Source organism: Thunnus maccoyii, chromosome 17 (genome assembly GCF_910596095.1).
Source record: "Thunnus maccoyii chromosome 17, fThuMac1.1, whole genome shotgun sequence".
NCBI lineage: Eukaryota > Metazoa > Chordata > Actinopteri > Scombriformes > Scombridae > Thunnus > Thunnus maccoyii.
The window spans coordinates 11419475-11440538 of NC_056549.1; the positions used below are offsets into that span (position 1 = coordinate 11419475).

The 21064-nt window shown below is 39.1% G+C and overlaps 1 protein-coding gene across 1 annotated transcript in view; it reads left to right on the forward strand.

Annotated features, from left to right (window-relative positions):
- The window catches only part of LOC121882030 (1-phosphatidylinositol 4,5-bisphosphate phosphodiesterase beta-4-like), a 72054-nt gene that overhangs the window by 4787 nt on the left and 46203 nt on the right, over positions 1-21064 (forward strand). Inside the window, exon 3 of the mRNA XM_042389955.1 lies at positions 15511-15577. The gene's annotated coding sequence lies outside the window, so the exon portion shown is untranslated. The remainder of the gene's footprint in view (positions 1-15510; positions 15578-21064) is intronic.

Consider the following 21064-nt stretch of genomic DNA (forward strand, 5'->3'; position numbering starts at 1 on the left):
TGTATGTAGTAGTGATGACAGGTAAATGTCATCATGTAAGGCCGTCCTTGGCACTGAAGTGTATTCAAGATACGGAGGCCCATTAATGCTTTGAAAAGAAAACAAGGAAAAGTTGAGAATTACAAAAATAAAAATATTGATGATAAATTATAAGTTTTACTTTTGAAGTGAAAATTATGAGATACCAAGTCAAACTTTTAACATTTTTTTTAAAAAAAGCAAAACTTAATTAATCAAAAAATTGTACATAAATAATAATAATGATAATAATAATAATAAATAATAAAATAAAGAAGTTTTAAAAGAGTCTAGGGTCTGCTGGAAGAAGAATTGGAAAATGTAAATGACAGTTGTGAGGGCATAAAACCAATCATCTGTTGATCTTTACAATTCAAGACTCAATAGTCTAACAGTGGCATAGCCATCAAAAGTCAAATGAAATCATGGATTTGGAGAATCATGACACCCCTATTATTTAGCCTTTTTGCTACTCTGTCATTGAGACCTCATTAGGGAATACAGACTATTTTTCCTTCATAGTGTTCAACACTGCAAACGAGTAGCACTGAGAGCTGGATGTTATTGGATTTGTGTTGAATGATGTAAGCGAGAGGCCTAATTTTTCACTGTATTTCTCATATAGATAGACGGATGTGCCGTGTTCGACGGTCCACAGCCAGACATCACTCATTGATAAGCAGATTGCGTGGCCGCTGCCGTGTGCTCCCTCATGCCAAGCTAGAAACTGTAATGGGGCAGAGAGGTGATTGCTCTCTGTGTAATGTTCTGCATTAATGATGTAAATCTGCATTAATGATGTAATGTGTAGCATGAAGGCTGTCTGTTGGCTGGGCCTGATTTAATTTTCATATATTTCAAGATTTATTTTTATAAAGGAGAGATCTATACATTTTCATTATCCCAGAGTAATGTTTGCCTCATTGTAAGTGCCATGTAATTAATCAAACATATGACATACAGTACGATGATGAAGACTAGGAAAACACTACTATAATACTGTCAGGAGCTGAGCTTTTTAAAAAACGAGAGTATTTGTTTCAGGAATTGTATTATGAGTCCAGTTTAATTGCTTGAATTTTCCAAGTAAACAGCAAGAACTGAAACATTTCAGTTCATTATTATTTTTCCCAAGATGAGGTTGCAAAAACATCAATATAGTGACGAAGAGTAAAGCAAAGTAAGGCGTTTTTAAAACGTATAGCATCGCACATTAACATAAGATATCATACACAGTTGAGTTTTGTCTCTCATTCATAAATATGCCATATTGCATTAACTGAGATTATCCCGCTGATTCCTTAAACTTGCATGATACCACTGGGACTGATATATTTTGTATGTATTAATATTCAAATTACTGCACTAGAAAAATCGAATGCTTATACATTCATTGTAGAACAGGAATTCCGAAATAATTATTCCTGCGCTGCGATCTTAAAGGACCACTTTGCCATTTTTCTCTACTGATATGAATTATGGATATAGTGTATAAAACAACAACAGTTGTATTTAACGTTCTCTTGTGCCTCTGGGGCGCAGCTGCAAAATCTGTTGTTGTTCTGGCACCAGTGCAGTCATTTGACGTGTACAGTGACGTAGTCGGGGGCAAGGAAGAACTACAGGCTTTATCTGTAGTGGTGCCTTCAAGGACGGTCAAATGTGGGTCTCCCAAAACCCTCTGCCTACCATGTTACGCTAGCGTTAGGGAAAAACAGAATACCATAGTACTAAATACTATAGCTGAATATCGCGCTGTGTAATCAGACACAACAGACTGTGGAGGAGAAAGCGGCCACCACAGCGATGTTACAGCCACAGCTTCACAGTACTGAGTTTCTCCGTGATTCCTAACACAGACACAAACAAACAACTAGCTTTACAATATAATGTTGGAGCAGAGATGTGGCACTACTATTACAACTTATGAGGCTAGATATAGTGCTGTGGAATCAAACAAAACAGAGTGTTGTAGAAGGAAAGCGACCACGGGAGCTACGTTACAGTAGTAGCTGAAAGAGATATGCTACAGCCAGAGAGGCTTAGCAGCATCGACCTGTGACCAGTGAGGATCGTCAGAGAGAATGGAGACAGACCGAAAATGCTGCACTTCAACAAACTTTGCGGTGCTTTCGTAAACCTGACTTAGTTTTCTGACAGACTATTAAATCGGACTTTAACTCTGATTACAGAGCAGCGAACAGTGACTGTGTTTAGTTACCTGTAAGTTAACTTATGTGGATGCATCCAGCTTGAGCACAGTCTGGAGTCCAGCTCCTCGTCATTAAAAATAGCTAAAAGAAACAGTGTTAGGTTGCGGTTTTTCACCCCCTCATCCGTGATCGTTTCCCAAAACAAACACAACGGATACAGCAGACCCTGACGTGTTTTGACTGTCCAGCGGCAGCTCTGGCTCGTGTGCAGCACTCGGTAAGTTTGCAATGATTCCCCTTAACTGACTCCAGCGTGCCGTTTGTGTTATGGGTCTTGCACACTGGTACGATGTATTCAGACTGGATGAGGAAAAACACTTTGTAAATGAAAATAAGCCTCAGTAAAGAGATATAACGCTGCTGTACTCGCCCCCTGCGTTCCGTAAACACACCATCAGTAGGTGATTGGATGGGACAGGCGCAATGCATTCTGGTTGTTTCCCCTTTAAGAGCAGTATGGAAAATCTACAGCCTTTTTCTCAGTTTCCTCTAGTCATAGGGCACCAATTTCAAAATTAACTGCACGTTTCTACTACATAGGTGACCTAGTTTTAAGAAATCCTCATATTCACAGTGATGAATTTTAAGTCATCACCTTTAATAGCCCAAGCCTATTTTTTGTATAATGTCTTCCCCTCCTCACTAGAATTTATGATTCCCACACACCACAGGATTATAACACACTCAGTTTATAAATATCCAACATATTTATATGACTTTACATGCTTCCAGGTCATTGTGTCTGACCAGGGCTTTGATCCTGGGTTCCCCTGCTGTTGGGATTTTTTTAAAAACCCACTAGAGAATTTTGGGCCTCATGCCTAGGACAGATTCAGTATAAGAGGAAGCAAGCACTTAAACACTTACATGCAGTTTTTCCATTTTGTCTTAATGTGCCGCATGTTTGCAAAGATATGACAGAAGGAAACACACTTCCTCTCTTTATAGTCGAAGGATTAAATGACTCACAATAGACATAGTTTATATATCTCAGCTTTGTGGTCGTGGTTCAGTTCACTCCAACGTGTATTTAGTACAGCAGAAAAAAAGTGCATTTGCTGGTGATACAGTGGCTTCTTACAATATACAGTATATCTCCCAGCAGAACATGTTAAATCTTCAGCCTCTAACCACATTATGTAATAATGTAATACAATACACTTTCATACAATGGAAATTTTGAGGTAATAATCAAAGACATCAGGCTAATTATCAATTGTTTAATTAAAAAGCCTTTAACCTTTCAACACTGCTGCACTATCAGCACAGTCAACATAACCTAAATCAATTCCATTTGCCAGTGTTTGCATGGATCCAGTGCCCTAAAACGCTGTATTACCCTCAGCTGCATTGTCAGACATTGATATTCATTGAAAATATGGATGCGACAGTCACTTACTTGAGGCTGTGTCAAGGCAAAGGAGGTGTCACCCTCAAAGAAGCTGCATATTTAAAAAAGTGCTAAAAGTGCTAAAGAAGCTTGTTTTGTCATATAAAAAGTGAAGTAAGGGGAGATGTTTGGAATCACTAACGTTTATGATTGCATTTGTGCAAGTCAAGCCTCAAGAATACAGCTTCAGAGACTGTTGCACAAGTCGTGATATATAGTAAGAACACTACAAACACTAACAAGAATTGATTTAGAAACCTTTCTGATATATTACATGAAACACTTAATCGTGGTGGATGCCTAGTCCTACAGGCCTGTGACACTGCTGTAAGGCTCAGTAAACTCAAGCTCTGCTCTCTGCACTGATAAACTACTCAACTCCACAGTTGTTCAAACACAATAAAGCCAATCAAAACCTAGTCTCAACCTCATTGGTCCAGATGTTGTAGTTTAATATGAGAGCACACTGTTTTCTGCTTAAAGAATGAGAGAGAGAGAGATCAATGATGAGCGAGTGTGTCTTCACTACAAGGGTAAGTGTGGCTGGAGGGTGAATATAATGACAGGGGTATTCTCTGCTGACTCTCAGCCAGCAGCAGAGAGAGGAGGAGAGATGGATAGCGAAAGCAAAGCGGACGGAAAAGAGAGTGAGCCGTTTACTCTCACACCAACAGATGGGAGCTGTAGTCATCAAGTCAATATTTACTCTTTCTTAACAAAAAATTGGCAGCTTTAGCTTAGCTCATTCAGTCACAGGCAGCGGGGGCATCCTGGATTGTGTGAAAGAGTCTTCAAGGAGTAAAAACAGCGCTCCACTGGTAATAATTGTAGCTCGGCAACACGTTCGGCTCTAAAAATACATTGCAATTGAACAGGAAAGCTATTAGCCACCCCTGCACGCTTTGATTCTTCCCTCCTTCCACCCTCCTTCTCCTGTTAAATGCACACACGCCGGCAGTGTGCACATTCACTTTACCCATGGCTCAATCCACTACGGGGATACATGTGAACGCAATTTGCACTTCCAATTAAACTGTCGACCTTCGCTCCAGAATGCAAAACTTGATTTTGTACCATCCTCTCCTGGATAGCTATTATTACCCAGCCAGCCCAATAATAGAGAGAATACAGCTTTACAACACACTGATGAGGATCATTGAAGTCAGCAAAAATAATGAGTGCATTTATCACACTGTCAATATTTGAGGGGGGAAATTAAGAAAGCTGGAGCGACATTTAAAGATAGATCGATTTTTATATATCGTCTATTAGTGTACTGATTTATTTGTTTGTGTGACATAAGCAAGCAAGCCGAATCAATCCTGATCACTACACATGCCATTTCCAGCATAGAGCAGGTTGTGCTTTGGGGGTTTGCAGAGCTGGTTGTGGGATGAGAAAACTGTTTTCAGATACATATAATAGATCTGAAATGATTGATTGATATAAATGATTAGTCGGATCAACTTTTTTGATGAACATTTTTGATAAACGATTGATTGTTTCAATCATTTTTCAAGCAAAATTTCAAACATTTGTTCTAGTTTCTCCCATGTGAACTGAATATCTTTATGTTTTGGACTGTTGCTCAGATAAAACAAGTAATGTGAAAAAAGTAAAAAATGTCCTTCATAATTTCCACATCTCTTCCATTGTTTTGTAGATAAAATGATTCATTGATTAATCGAGGAAATAATCAGTAGATGAGGTGAAAGTAATCATTTTCATTCATAATAATCAATAATCATAAGCAATTTTCCCAGCAACCTCAAACGAGTAAGCTGCAAATGGTCAAATGTGAAGTTGCCGCTAACACTTTATCAGTTTATAAATGGTTTAAGAGTATTTATTAACAGTTGTAACTTCTCCTATAAAGACATATTTTTTTATAATTACAACTACTGTGTATTGCTAAATTGTCATTCATTATCTGTTTATACACCAGCAACCACCTATGGGTCCCCACAGGAAGAGTTAAAGTTGTTGACAAGTACATTAATAAACATTTATGTCAGCTTATGACTCCATCATAGTGTGTTATATTTATTAAATGTTTACATACTGCTGATACAGAGGAACTCAAAGTAAAATGTCGCTAAGTTATCTGACCAACAAACTTAACGTGTTTTAGAGAGGACCTCGCTTATTTACACGGAGCTAGAGAGCAGAGTGAAGGAATAATAAGCCGAGAAGCTGAAAACACAGCAGAATACATTAGGCTAGGGTTAGCCTAAAGCATGCTGCCGAGCCTCAAACACGGCTCCAACACATGACTCGTTGGCCAGATCAGATGACTAGATAAACAGCAGGAATGTTGCTTCTTCCTCTTTCTACAGCTCTGCTCTTGTCTGTCTGGAAAAAGAGAGAGTGAAACGCTGCTGTTGTGTGTGTGTGTGTGTGTGTGTGTGTGTGTACAGTATGTGCTAGAAGAGCATCTTTAATCAGCCCACTACTGTATGAGATAACAAGTCTTAGCAATTATGTAACATTTAGCAGCTAAGCTTATCACTTCTCCTGCTCAGCTAAGTTGAAACACAAAATACAGAGCACAGCACAATTGTCTATTTTATTATTGACTTGCATAATCTAATGGCTGCGAGGGGATGTCTGGTTTTATGCAGATACAGAGTGGAACAGCACGAAGTATTTAACTCAGGCCTAATTTATGTCTTTAATTGTTTTGTGCATTAAAAGACAAAGTGGATTTTAACAACATTTTTGTCGAGTGTTCTTAGGACTTTACAACTCATAAAATAAAATAAAAAAACGCTCCCTGAAGGACTGAGGGAAATAAACAAATTTTAGGCTGAGTATAAACACTCGGTATAACAGGAAAACAATTCCCTCTGATGGATTTCTGACCAGTGACAGATATTTGAGAAGGCCCTCGGACATTTTTCATCAGCCAATTCTCTCATGTCATTTAAACAAACCTCTGGGCTTAGCACATAAATCCATTAGATGGCTATCATAACAAACTGTGGAAGTAATGTAAAGTTTAGACAAGTGTCTCAATCAAAGCACATCATGAGACGAGTGTTGTAAATGTTACTTTGGCAGATGTTGGGAGACATTTTTTTTTTCCTAAATGACACCGTTGTACTGCCTGAGGAAAAATGGGAAATTATACTTTATATATCACATATTTTGTATATACAGTTTTTCCAAGCTGCATTGTGTTTATTAGATTGTTTAAAATATACAGAAACTGTGTCACCTGTATATAGACATTGTATGTATATATGACATTTGTTGTTGCTATATGTATTTATATTTTTTTCCTACTTCCTTTACATAATAGTCATATATTTATGTTTATGTATCTCCTCAGCTTTGTTGTCTTTGCTTTTGCTGTATGTTTATGTGTATCTCCTGAACACTGTTGTGTTTAAGTACATCGAGAGCCACTAGAAACCAGAGTCATATTCCTTGTATATTTTATCTAATAAAAGATGAACTATATAGTAATAAGATGTGGGGATAAGAATACCTCGCACAGGTCATTTATTAATCTTTCAAAAGCAAAAATGTTTTAAAATCCATCACTGATAGAGCCTTTGAGAGATTAATATTTTACATAACTTAAAGGGGACATATTGTAGAAAGGGAGATTTCCATTTCTTTTTTGATTATAAAGCAGGTCTAGATGCTATATATATATATATATATATATATATATATATATATATATATATACTGTGAAAGTATCAAAACACTCAGTCCACAGAGAAATGCACACACCCCGAATACAGAAACTGTGCCTTTAAATGAGCTGTTTGGACTTCTGTAAGGTTGTGATGTCACAACTTTATGCTCAGTGTCTCCCCCCCACCCCTCCTGAAAGAAACAAAATATGTTTATTTTTGTTATTTGACTAATTTATGTGTACTAACTTCATTTCAGCTCAGTGTGAGAGTCTCTACTGCGTTTTGCTGTCATTTATGGTCATGTTGGTTTATCTCCTCTTCTCCGTTCTCTGTATGCTACAGTTCGTTACCTGTGGTTGGCCTGGGCATGCGTCACTCAGAAAACAGTTAGCCAATCAGAAGAGAGGGGCATTAAGCAGACACAAAACAGCCTGTTTCAGGCTGAGTGAGACAGAAGGGCTGCATCTGTGGCTTGTACCGCTGTAACGAGGTGCTTTTAGACCATGAAAACATGCAAATAGACCACAAAAAAGCAAATATTAAACTGGGATATGACCTCTATAACTTGCATGCCACTAGAGCTGAAACAATTACTTGATTAGTCAAATGACAGAAGATGAATCAGACACTATTTTGATGATTGATTAACTGTTTAAGTAATTTTTCAAGCAAAAATGCCAAATATTCACTTGTCTCATCTTCTTTAATTTTATTTTATTTTACTGGTTTTCCTCGTACACTTTGGTAAACTGAATATGCTATGGTTCTGGACAAAAAAAAAAGAAATAATTTTTCAGATTTCTGATTTTTCTGATGTTATACAGACCAATGTTTCATCAATTGATTGAGAAAATAATCAGCAAATTAATTGATAATGGATATAATTGCTGCAACGCTTAGTGCCGCGCTCCATAATGGTCCTATCTTGTTTGAACAGAGACAAATTGAACATTTATGTAATGAAGACGAATGTTTGACAGCCTGATCTACATCCCTAAGCTTTCTTTTCAACAGATAAATCCAGCAACAGATTCCATGTCTAAAAAAGGATAAAGTAAAAGTGAAGTGCTGCAAGTTTTCAGATTTGCACTTGCACTTTCGCGACGGCTTCATCTATATAGCGTTCCACGTCAAACCAGTAAAAATGTATAATAGCTATCAGTATTAGCTGAGGTTGGCTGGCTTCCTATCATAGTTGGTAAAGAACATGGAAGGAAGAACTGCTCTCCGTGTGTGTGATGTGTGTGTGTTCAGAGAGACCCAGACCTAATTTTGTCCTCGTTAAAGACAGTCGTCTATCATTCTCCAAAGCACGAGAAGTGATGTTCTCTCTGACTCACTTAGGTATGAAACTCTTACCTCTCACCTTTTTGTCTATGCCTGGATTTTACTCTCTCTGACTGTCTTTCTCTCTCTCTGGCCCTCAGGGAGCTGGCTTCTTGACAGCATCACACAGAAAAGAAAAAATTGAAAAGTCAAAGTGTATGTGAAACGGTTCAGTGTGTGTGCATCTCTTTCTTTATCCGACCGCCTTTCTCTCTTCCTCCATCATTCTCTGCTTCTCCCAGGACGCCTCTCCTTTTGTCTTTACCTCCCATTTCAATTTCACCCACGTTCTAGTGAGAAGACAGTAAGAAAGAACGATGTTTCAAGTCATTCATCCCATTCAAGCCAATGCTGGTCTTATAGTTGGTTTGTAGTTTTTTTTATTCTCAGGTGTTTATAAATGTATTCATCTATTTCTTCATCCGGCACATTCACATTCTAAAAAAATACAAAAATAATTAAAATATTGGTACACTTCCACCAAAAAAACCCCTAAATTTTCTATGTATTAAGTTGAAACTTAGCACTTTCTGTAACTCTGAATAAGATTGTTTTGTAGATGCATTTTTGATGGTCACGCTCAGTTCTAACTCCAGTGACAAAAACATTGCATTTCCTGTGACTGCCCTACAATAAAAACCCCTCCTGTGTTTCACCAGTTGAACGCTTATAATGGGAACTAGCGGTGGCAGGAAATGTTCGATTTGCATTAGTAGTGGCATAAGCTCTGATACAGCCTTTGGAAGTGAAAAGTACAAACAGTGAGGCTATTATCAATGAGATAAAATTACAAATAGTAATGCTGGATTACATGCTTCACTGTTTCCTGTGAATCCCTCATGTGTGAAGGCAGTTTGAATCCAGGGTGGGAATGGCAGGCCCCCCTCACTAACAATGAAAACTACAATGTAGAGAGATAATTACTGAATGTTAAGATATTAAATGGCTATTGTTGAAATATGCTGACCATAAACAGTATGGAAAACAGGGTTCATTCATTTGGAAGTTCTAAATTCCTGATGTTCATTTTAAAATTTACACTAAAAATTAAATTATTTAAAAATTGGGTGTCAATGTTAACAGTTCACAGCAGATAAAATGACCTATTTTTCCAAATTGTGTGCAAAATCAGTAAATCTTTGTCTGAAAAGCTACAGTCTAAAAAATGTGGCGTCTTTTGGCAGCTGCAGATTATGCAAAGGTGAAACAAAATTAGGTTGGAAATTTGCATAACTGTTAACCCTATCCACAAAAGGCTGGCAGTGAAAGTCATGTAGAGCTGTACGGTTTAAGTCATACAGTACCACAGTGATAAGTAGTTCTTAGTATGAAGTTGTACTACATTATAAAACAACCAATTTCATTCATGTAATTTAATCAGTCTCTCTAACAGAATCGTGCTTTGAAATGAAGTTGTAGCGTTAGAATACATCCCTCCTATCTATAGGTCTCACTGCTGCAGATTTCTGGCCACAGAATCAGCACTTTTCAATCTGGTGACCCCCACTTCAACCTTCTCAGAGACCCTGTCACCCTATGGGACGCAGCTGCATGATAAACAGGGGGCTGGGTTTTCTCAGAGTCACTCTCCAGTTAGAGAGTTGGTGTTGTTTGATGTCCCTTCACATCGACTCTCAGGAGAGTAATATAGAAGAGGAAGATAGCTGCCATCGGGGACGAAAAGGAAAGTTATCGCCTTAATATCCTGACAGGTGCTGTACATGGCAGCAAAGCAGCCAACAGTGAGTCCCACTGAGAGCTGTATGACAGGCTACGGGTTCGGTCGGTCTCCTGAAGTGGGGACATATGCTGTTAGCTCTTGATCTACCCAGTCATTCTCTTCACATCTAAACTAGCAATAACAGTTCTACTCATTATTATGTTATGGAAGGTATCATGAATATAAAAGATAAGCTAACAATATACCTTAAAGTGACAGAGGTTTGCGTTTCATTTCATTGCAAGTGAGTTAAAATATGCAAAATACCATAAATTGTTATATGCAAAACACCATAAATGATCATAAAATTAATAAACCAAAAACAAAATGCACTTTAAAGTGCTGGAGGTTTAGAGTCAAATAGCCTCAGTGAATGTACTTCTCTTGAACCGCTCACTCAAACAAAGGTGTCTACACCTTCTCCAGAGGGCATTTCCTCAGAGAAGGAAGCTGCTCGGCGAGAATCATCTCTAACATTCAGAGACATTTGGTGAAGTTGAACTTTATAAACTGTAGAGATGGGAGGGAGTGGCCAGTAATTTTAGTCTTAGTCTTAACTATTTTCTCTCATGCTTTTGTCTCAGCAGTAGTCAAACTACCAAACCAAACTATGATAGAGAAAATTAGCACACTTTTTACAACAAATGTGTAAAACTGGACTGTAGCTTTCCTTGAAACACCATATCTTGTGAGCTTCCGCAAAAAATATAATCTTTGATGAGACAACTTAACTATTTTCTCAACGTTCCCATTTAAGGTTTGCTGAGATTATAGTGCCCAGAAATGTAAACTCTTTCACATTTTCAACTTGTTTCCTGCCAATTACAAGAGGCGGTGTCCCTCACCTCTCCTGAAATCTATGATCATCTCTTTAGTTTTTCTAAAGTAAAGCTGGAAGGGTATGATAACTGCACCAGCTCACATGGTTAGACACCTCTTTCCTATATGCTGATTCATCTGCTCACATTACTAACCCGAGCAATGTGGTATCATCAGCAAATTTAAATAATTTAACTGAGTCATCACGAGTACTACAATCATTGGTGTACGAGGAATAAAGTAGTGGAGAATAGAAGCAACCCCGTGGAGCCAAGTGGTTTAGGAAAACATTCATTCATTTTAACCACTTGCTTCCTGTCCTGCAGCAAGTCAAGAATCCAGAAACACATGGCGTCATTGACCCCAATTGCACTGAGTCTTTGAAAGAGTTTCTCTGGAGTTATGCAATTAAAAGCGCAGCTGTAATCGGACTAGTTTAAGAAGTTAATGTCTGATCTCCTCGACGATAAAAGGCTGAGGGAAAAGGGTGACGGACTTCTCAACAGGTGTCACTGACCGAACAACCATTCACCTACAATAAAACTAATTTAATTACATTTGTCCCTCCAATTTATCTTTGTATTGCACTTTTGCCTGTCAGACTGCTTTTCCTAACTCATATTTCACAGCTTCATACATTACTTTATCTCCACTTTTAATAGGACCCTTTTTATTTTAACATAGTATACTGTAAGACCTTTATTAAACAAGCGTTTGCTGTTACTTTAGAGAGTCACCGGCTCAGACTGGATACAAACATCTTCACAGTAATGTGAGTTTCTGTGTGCAGGTGCGCTATTTTTAGATGAGGCTATTCCAGGGATCATGGATAATGTCACTTCCCCTGCCATATCCCATCTTGTGATACCGGTGGGAGTGTGTGTGTGTGTGTGTGTGCTTAGGTACATTTATGTGTGTAGTTGGCTGTGTTAACAGTGCTGTCCTTTTAATCAGCACCCCTGTGTGTTTCCCCTGTTGAGCTGTCATTGGTTGAGTGATGACGGTAGAGCTACCACTGTTTACACCATTTAAATCCTCATGCAGGCAGGGGTGAGATTACCAGCCTCTTACCTGTTGCCCTAATCAAAGGAATTATTACCGCACTGCTAGATGTTACTGGAATAGCATCCTCTAAAAAAATACACACACACTTACACAGAGGGTAAAGAGAGAGAGAGCCTTTCAGGTAGCAAAGCACATACATCCTTTGTTTGATAATGTGTATCCATCACTGGACTATACTAGCAGTGGTGCTTGCTGGGAATTTCCATGGTAGCACTTTAGCGCCCTAGTCTGCCAGTCCAGTTTTTTTTAGTATTGAACACGAGCAATATTTACTTTTAAACCACCAGACAAATAGAATTAAAAATGTGTTAATATAGCATACACCCATATGGCCACTCAGCAGCATTTCAAGAGCCATCAGTGGTCTTAGTTTTGAAAGCTGCTGCTTGAGGCTCACTCTTGCTTTGATGTATGGAGGATGCCTGGCAAAAGACCAAAACATTGTTTCTTAAACCTAGTCACAGTATGAAGGAGTTTACTACTTTCTTGACATCTGTCTTAATCAATAAGCTGAGTGTTTAAGTCCTTATGAACCTACATCGGGGCATCTTAGCTGTCCCCCCAGTCCAAGCTGGTGAACGGGGTTGCCCGGGGCTTTGCTGAGGGGGGGGCCTAAGGCTATGATCTGCCTGAGGAGATCCTTTTAGCAAAATTATTGTCAGATGTTTCAAAATCATACTTGTAAAGGGATGCTAATCCTATTATTTTCATGTTATTTTATTTTTTTCATCAGGTCTTTGTTTTTATCTTCTTTTTGAATTATTTGCCATGTTTAACTCCTTCTTTAGATTTTTGGTTAGTTTCCTGTTTAAGTAGTTTTATGCTATAAAGCATTTTGTAACTTTTGTTCAGGAAATGCTCATTCCATATTGTTAACCATCTTTTTTTTTTTTTACCACAGAAACGATGTTTCAGATTCTCTAAAAAGATGATGATCAATTTGAGACAACCACACATTTCTGATTTAGTAGTGGTTTCAACATTTAAATTAGTTACTAAATGTATATCAGATGTCCCTTGCTTAGTAGAATAATGTCTTATCTGTCAGTTTATCTCTATATAATGTATCTGTCTGTCTGGATTCTATTTCTGTGTTCTCACCAAAATGCTCAGCGCAACATAAATACTGGCCTTTTTTGGTGCAGAGTGTGCACTGATCCTCTACTCGGGCTGTAGAGGCCTGTGAACAGCTCTTGGCCATTGAGACCACTTGATATGTAGAATATTTGATCCACATAAGAGGCCCATCCACATGGAGCGTAGAGGAGGGAGAGAGAAAGAGAGAGATAGAGAGAGAGAGAGAGAGATGATAGGAGGCAGATTACTCCAAAGACAGAATGGATTGAGCAGGATCAATATTGTGTGGAGATTACCTGTCCGACAAATATTGACTCTTAAAATCAGTTCCTGATTGCCAGTTGTTTTCTTTTAATTCATTCATGACATAATTCCCCTCTCTTATCCAAAACAAAATATTACACTCCAACACTTTTGGTCCTTTAAATGTGGTTACATGCAGCTAAATGCCATAATATTCTCTGTATACGACTTGATGAGGTGTCCTGCTGACCGTTGTATCCATTTATTCAAGCCCTAACAGAGAGCTTAATAAGTGCCTGTTGGACCAATTGTTGTCTCACACAGGGGCAGACGTGGCTGCTGTGTGTGTGTGTTTTACTTCTAAAATATATAATGATGTTTGGGGAAACTGAAACATTATAAATTCATATTATGAGATTATTTTGGGTAATAGCCATTATATTTCGTTGACCTTAATCTAAATAAGAGGTTATTTTAACTAAGCTGTTATAGCATGAGTTTCTTTCATTCATAATCCTTCCATTGTGCTGGTGTAATAATCAAGGACCTCTCCTTTATATTATATTACTGTATAAAAATTGCTTTCAGCACTGAGCCACAATAAAAATATTTTAATATTTATTCATGATGTGTAATGTTATATATTCCTCTGACTATTTTTGTCCACGTTTTATTTTATGGGTATACATGATGGGTATCATTAAGCACCTATAAAGATGATTCCCCCTGGGAAAGACACAACATTCAGGAAATGGCCATACAGGCATTAATAGCAAATGTTTCCGGAGTAACTTCTTAATAATGTATTTTCATGCAAATGCTACAGAAAGTGTACTACAGTGCAAGTTTCTTAAAACTGAATTTATTATGAAATTAGAAAAATGTACTATCTGTCATTAGGCAAATATTTCAGTATTGTAGTCCTTGTAGACATAGTGGATGAGGTTAGACCTTTGTTCCTGTTCAACAAAGATTGAATGGCTTCCGTTTCATCCTCTTCAAAATGTACCCAAAAGATGTATTGCATGATAAGCCCTCTGTGAAATGGAACAAAGGGACCAGTCACAGGATACATTTTTTTTATTGAGCTTTCAAAAATCAACATTAATAAGCTAGGATAATCCCAGATGTAAATACAATCTGCCGAACAGCAACTTTTCCTCACTTAGTTGTTGAAATCTATCCTGCGCTGTCTGCGCTTATCTAGGAAAGTTTATCTTGCAAAGTGATTGTATAAAGAAACCATTACCGCCACAGTTCCTGTCCTGCACTGGGAAAGTCTAGATGTAGCTGTGATGATGAGGTGAGGAGAGACACAAGCAGAATCGCAGTCATTGCTAAGTACAGGAAATGTTATGGAATTTATCTTGTCTCCAGTGTGGACATAAGGATATACGATGCCATGCCAAGTGGAGAATTATCCTTTTCCTCTATACCTTCGTTCCTGTTCCTCTTTTTCTTCCTGTCTCTCTGCTTGTTCCTTTGACCCAATCTGTACTTTATGTACATTTACATTTAAAGCTTTTAGCAGACTCTCTTATCCTCTGTGACATACCTACCACTCAGAAGCTATAGCAGAGCAGATGCGGAGGTGGTGCCGTTTGTCTAATTTGCCAGCTCATTTCCACCGCTCTCTCTGACGAAGGCAGCCTTTCTTAAGGGAAGCAGCTACCTATTAAAAGTTTATATAGCAGAAGCCAGAGGAATGATTAAAATTCTGCACAAGCCAAATAGGATGAGGAGCATGAGGAAGGGGGGGGACTGATTATGCCCAAGTGTGTGTTGTGCGTGTGTTTGTGTGTCAGTGTCTCCCCCCGAAGGCATCAGAAGCATCTGTAATATTACTGCAAGTGTACAAGCTGATGCTGAATAATGAAGTCAGCAGCATGTTGGATATCTGTAGATTACACTCAACATATTTTGCATTTGTCCTTTTTTATTAATTCCCCATTTTTCTTCCTTCTCCCCTTTTCTCTATCTTTCTCTTTTCAGAGTGGTCCAGTGCTGTCCTCCAGTGTTTCCCCTCCCCTGAGTTTTCTGCCCCTCTGTCTGTCACCTGGTAAGTACACTCACATTCACCCACTCTCCTACACAGACAGTATACAGTACCAAGGCTTTCAGTGTTTTCCAGTCCTTTACGTAATCACCAACTCAGTGCCTTGAACCGCAAATTGCTGTCACCTTTAAAAAATAGACTATTGTTTCTTGGTAATGTACATGAAAAGTCATTGTGTGACATCAGCAGTGTATACAGCATGATAGCATGGCGGGTTTACAGACGTACAGAGCGTAGGAAAAGTCCAACAGACAATACTTGATGTCATGTTTACACAGTGCCTGATATTAAAGTGATGAATAAATGAGACAATAACACAAAGTTAAAGAATACGCTCAACCAAACCCTAATAAAAAATCTTGATAGGTTTGATCACAGAGCAGCTTGAAAGATCAAATTATGGTACAAACACTCATTTTCATATTGTTTTGACACACCTGGTAATACTGACAAACAATAGAATAGAAACATTTTGCTGTTGTCAATACATTGCCAGCTGGCCTCACAGCAGTCATACACCTGTTGCATGTCACTTCAGTTACTTTCATATAATTTCACTTCAGTTCAGTTCGAATTATCATATAACACACTCATTAGTGAAGAGTTATCTGTCGCCCACTGAGGCAGGACTCGCAAAGATAAGAAATGATCAAACACTGATCTATCTATGTTTTGTCCGTGTATAATTACTCCGACAGTGTGTGTGCAAATGCCAAGGACAACAGCCTTCAATTTTGAATGAATACTTTATTGTGCAGAATGTGAATCTAGCATCAGAAAGCTGTCTTCTATATTCATGGTGTTGCCAAGCAAAATTTGGAGAAAAGCTCAATTTTTCCACATTAAAATGGACATACATACTATTATTAAGCTAACAATTGAGTCTGGGCTTTTTGCACGCACCTGAGAAAGCAACAACACAAGTCAGCTCTAATGTATAATTCTCAGCTATCTGTGATCGTCAATTATAGGACTTGTTTACTAGAATCAAGGGACTTTGTGGATCTGTTTGTGTGTGTGTGTGTGTGTGTGTGTGTTACTTTTAATGACGGGGGCTCTGTTTAGAGATGTGTGTTCTCTGGTAAAGCCTGAGGGGGTGTTTGGGCTGGGTGGGCTAGTGAGTCCCTCTGTCTCTATAAATACACACTGGGATCCCATTCACAGGCTGAAATGTTCCTGTTTTTGTGTGTGTGTATGGTGTATGTGTGCGTGCGTCTGCATGACGCCGCTGCAGCCAGGCGAGCTAGAGGCTATTACTGGCCAGCAGGGTTGCTATGGAGACCAGTGGTGTCAGAGAGGAGCAACATCTGTGGAGTGTTTGTTTGTCAGACAGGTTTTCCTCTTTCTGTATCTCTCTCTTTCCCTGTCAGTCTCTCAGTCAAAAACACACTACCTAGGAAAGACTAATGCTGACTGAAGTTATAGAGCCTGATGCTAATTATCCAGTCTCTCGTCATTAGTGTTTTCAATCAATGGTAAACATGGCACTTGAATACAGAACAGATTTAAAAGCTGTAATTTCTTGGGCAATAGTTCAGCTGCCTATGCTCAATCATGCTCGCAGTAGGCCCTCAGGCTGTGTCAGTCAGCAGGGACTCGGGGACTCTTTTCACTGGGTTTATGCCAGTGGAAAGCTCACATTCTGGGGAAGCATTTAACCCCTGGCCCCTTCATGCTCCCTCTCTCCACAGCTCTCCTCTCTATATGGACATGTTCTATTTCCACAGCTTCTTTCTCTTGGCTGCCTTATCGGCAGCTCAGCAGGGCATAAATTCTCTTTTAATAGGTACTTATTTGGGCAATGGGAGAAATCCAATATTTTCAAGCAATCCCTACTCCCTCCTCCTGTCCTCCCCCTGCACTGTTCTCCTTGTCTCAAACTCTCAAGCTTCTGTTTATTACTCATTTCACTTGCCGGGTTATTCCTCATTTCCCTGTGTCCCCCTTTAAGATAACAAAGGACAGCAGTTACGGAGAACGGATGAAGGGTTGCATTTTAGGCTAAGATTTCGGAAGTGACAGTGCAATCCCTGAATTGAGTTTCTTTTTTTTTGAGTATTCATGAATTTGAAACATTTTAATCCCCTTAAGGTACTGTCCCACGTCCTTTATTGGGCTGCTTTGCAGTCGCCAGCACAAACGGGTTTTAATATTAAGTTTGAAATCCAAGATGATTGAGTTTATCCGGGAAAAACTGAATCCTTCTCATATCAAATTCCGAGGTTTCTCGGACACTTCCCATAGGTCAACCTGAATATATTGTGTGTGGGTGTATGCGCATGTGTATGCGTATCCTTGATATGTTTGACCATGTTTGGGCAAACTTGGCCGAGAAGATCCCTCCGCAGGGTATGTGTAGCAGGGCAAACCGAACCTTCGACCTCCTAATCTGGTCTAAATGAGACCGTCACACACACAGCACAGTGCCGCACAGCACAGCGCAGTGATGTAACATAGTAATTTTGGGATAATTTGGTATTTTCACTCTACAGGCATCCCTCCGCAAAGGCCAGTTACCTAACGTCCATGCCCAAATTAACAGGCTTTTGCAGGTTGCCCTGCGCCCACCTTCGTCACCTCCAAGTGAAACATCAATCCATTTGTGCCAAGATTAGACTAAGCCTTGATTTAGATTATAGTTATGTTATAGTTCGGGCTGTGTCCTCATATGCCTGTGGACAGATTATAATATGGTGTCAAATAGCCATAAGTGCTTCCTCACTATTTACTGATTGAATTGTGGGCCAACACAGCAGGAAAAATGATGAAGTGTTTGGAGAGAATGCAAACTACTGTACATTAAATTTGAGAAAGTTTCAATTTAATTTCTGTTCTGTCAGTCTGTCAGAACAGAGATTTGTGCTGCAGGATGCTCACAGTCTCACTCCTCAGTCACATCCACATCACTGATATCTTTAGCTTTTTTTAAAATATGTTTTTTTCTTCTCTTTCCCATCTTTTAAAATCAATTGCACAGACTTTAAAGTCTTTCTAATACCAGTGTTCCGGTGTGACGTTTTTATTATTAACCAGACACGGATACCATCTCCTAACGATCACCTCATGAAAAATGATCTTTTCCATATTCCATTCGGTTGCTTCAGTTACACATATCCATCACTGTGCAATCACTGAGGATTTCTCTTCATATTTTTAGCCTCTATTTGAACCATTAATCACAAATCTTTGTAGCATTTTTCCCATACAGAGCTACTTGAAACATGGCTGAAAATGCGATTCCCTGAGTGATGTATAAGTATTTTCAGCACTGGCAGTCATGATGCATTTTGTTCTTGCCTTGAGTGTTAGTCTAGTATAGTTATAGTTCTACGCTCTTGTAATGCCCCATTTAACTGTGTCAAATTCCTTGTGCGCCCCATTATACTTGCAAACAAAAGTTAATAGTATTACTAATCAATCTCTGTTTACAGATAGCAGGGGAGGTTTTCCACCAGAGAGCTGTGTCCCAGTCACAGGGTTGGGTTAAGTGTGTTAATGCTTCAGCTTGGCCCCTCTACCTCATTACATTCAGGGAACTCCCTGACTAAGTGCCTTTTTAAAGAGACACACAAACACACACACACACACACACACACACACACACAGTAAAACACGCAGTGCCTCTGATTAAGATTGCTGATAACCCGGGGGCAGCCCTAACCCCTCTCTCACCTCCTTCCCTCCCTTCCTCTCTTTCCCTCTGAGGGGCCTCAGTGTTCCCTCAGTGAGGGAAGTCGTTGCCCTCGGGTCAACAGACTCTGTCTCTGACACCGACACACACACAGACACACACACAAATATCCACCATTTGGCAAAGGCTTCGGGCCATCATTTATTAGGTGGATACTCCGTCCATTAGGCGATGTGTTAAAGTCTTTGTATAACTCAATTTGGCAGAGAGTGGATGTGGATGGCTACAGGTGTATATATGGAGCTCTGTTGGTGATGTGTATGTGCATGTGTCCCAGTATAGGTGAATGTTTTATGAACTAATTTACATCTTACAGTAGGAATGAACCCTGCACACTGACCCTGACAAAAGATCTTGTGTTTGAAAGTGAGGAAGATCCTACTGCTGTATTTGAATGTCAGACTCTATTGTAGTCAGTATATTCATTTTCATGTCCATGCACATGTTAAGTATGAGTTTTGTGTGTGCAGTAGTAAGGACTTATATGTGCACATATGTTCTGTTGGGCCACAGCCGGGCACACCAGTGTGTGTGACTGAAAGACAGCCAGTTTCCATCGCAGCCTCAAGTTAATTATGTAACCCTGGACCAGTGAGTGAGCGCGCAGGGTGATCTTCAACTATAAAAGGCAAAGAAGAGGGTAGAAGAGGGTCATTTGGCTTGGAAAAAGACATTCTTCCCTTCAACAGCATAATACGTCCTGAGCCATAGTCCCAGAGAAACAAAAGTGATTGCAGACTTTTGTACGTACAGTACAAGAAAAGCATATCTGAGCCAACAGACATTAGGAAGTATTTTTCTTATCTCTATTAACTACCGATTTCTCTCCAACAACCATTATGCACAGAGCGGTCAGTTTTGTTCTCCATGTGTGATCAGAGACCTGGTTATAGATGTAAAATGCAATAATTTATCACTGATTCTGACAGATGGAACTTTTTTTACTCTACTGGTTGTTGCATATTTTGTAGTTTAGGAACAAGAAAGGCTAATATGGATGGTGGTAGTAGCAGTGTATCTAAACCCAGCTGGAATCCCTTTTTTTTTTTTTTTTTTAGATGCTGAACACCTCTTACCTGCAATTTCCCCGTAATTCATTGTGCAATGATGTAGACTGTACGTGTTATATCACTTGTTTTCTCTCACATATTTACACCTGGGAGCTGCCAGATACTCTTTCACAATCTAATGTTAGCCAATCACCAGCTCCCTTGGAGTATTTGTTTACCTTGAGTTGCATGCCCTTGATCAAGGGCAAAATATCTGCTCCTTTGGTTTAAATGCTGTTTTTCCTACTCTGTCTGTAGATACAATTTTGCAATCCCATCACAGTCTTCTCTAATGTGTAGGGTAACACTATCATCTGAATAGTAGTGATGTGTTTCCTGTCAGTCATTCTTTGAGCTGAGAGGGTTGTGGACAAATACCCACAGACAGACATATACAGCCATACACACAGTCACACACTGCTGGAGGGTCCACCTAATCCTTAGCTAACACTCCACAGTCAGTGAGCTGAATGGAGCCCAAATATAGATCAATTGAACTGAGCAAAAAAAAAAGGAAATTTCAAAGAATTTCGGGAAGTAGCTGTTTGTTTTCACCATTCAGCTTTTCCACTCACTCCTCTGCTCATTTACTCCTCAGTCCTGCAACCCTCACTCATATCTTTCACTCGCAGAAATGTTTTGTGTAAAATGTAGCTCATGTGTTACATTAGGCTGTAGTTAAACACAAGGAGGTGTGATAGCCAGTGAAATCAGAGATCTTAAACAGGCAAACATGCACACAGGATCTCC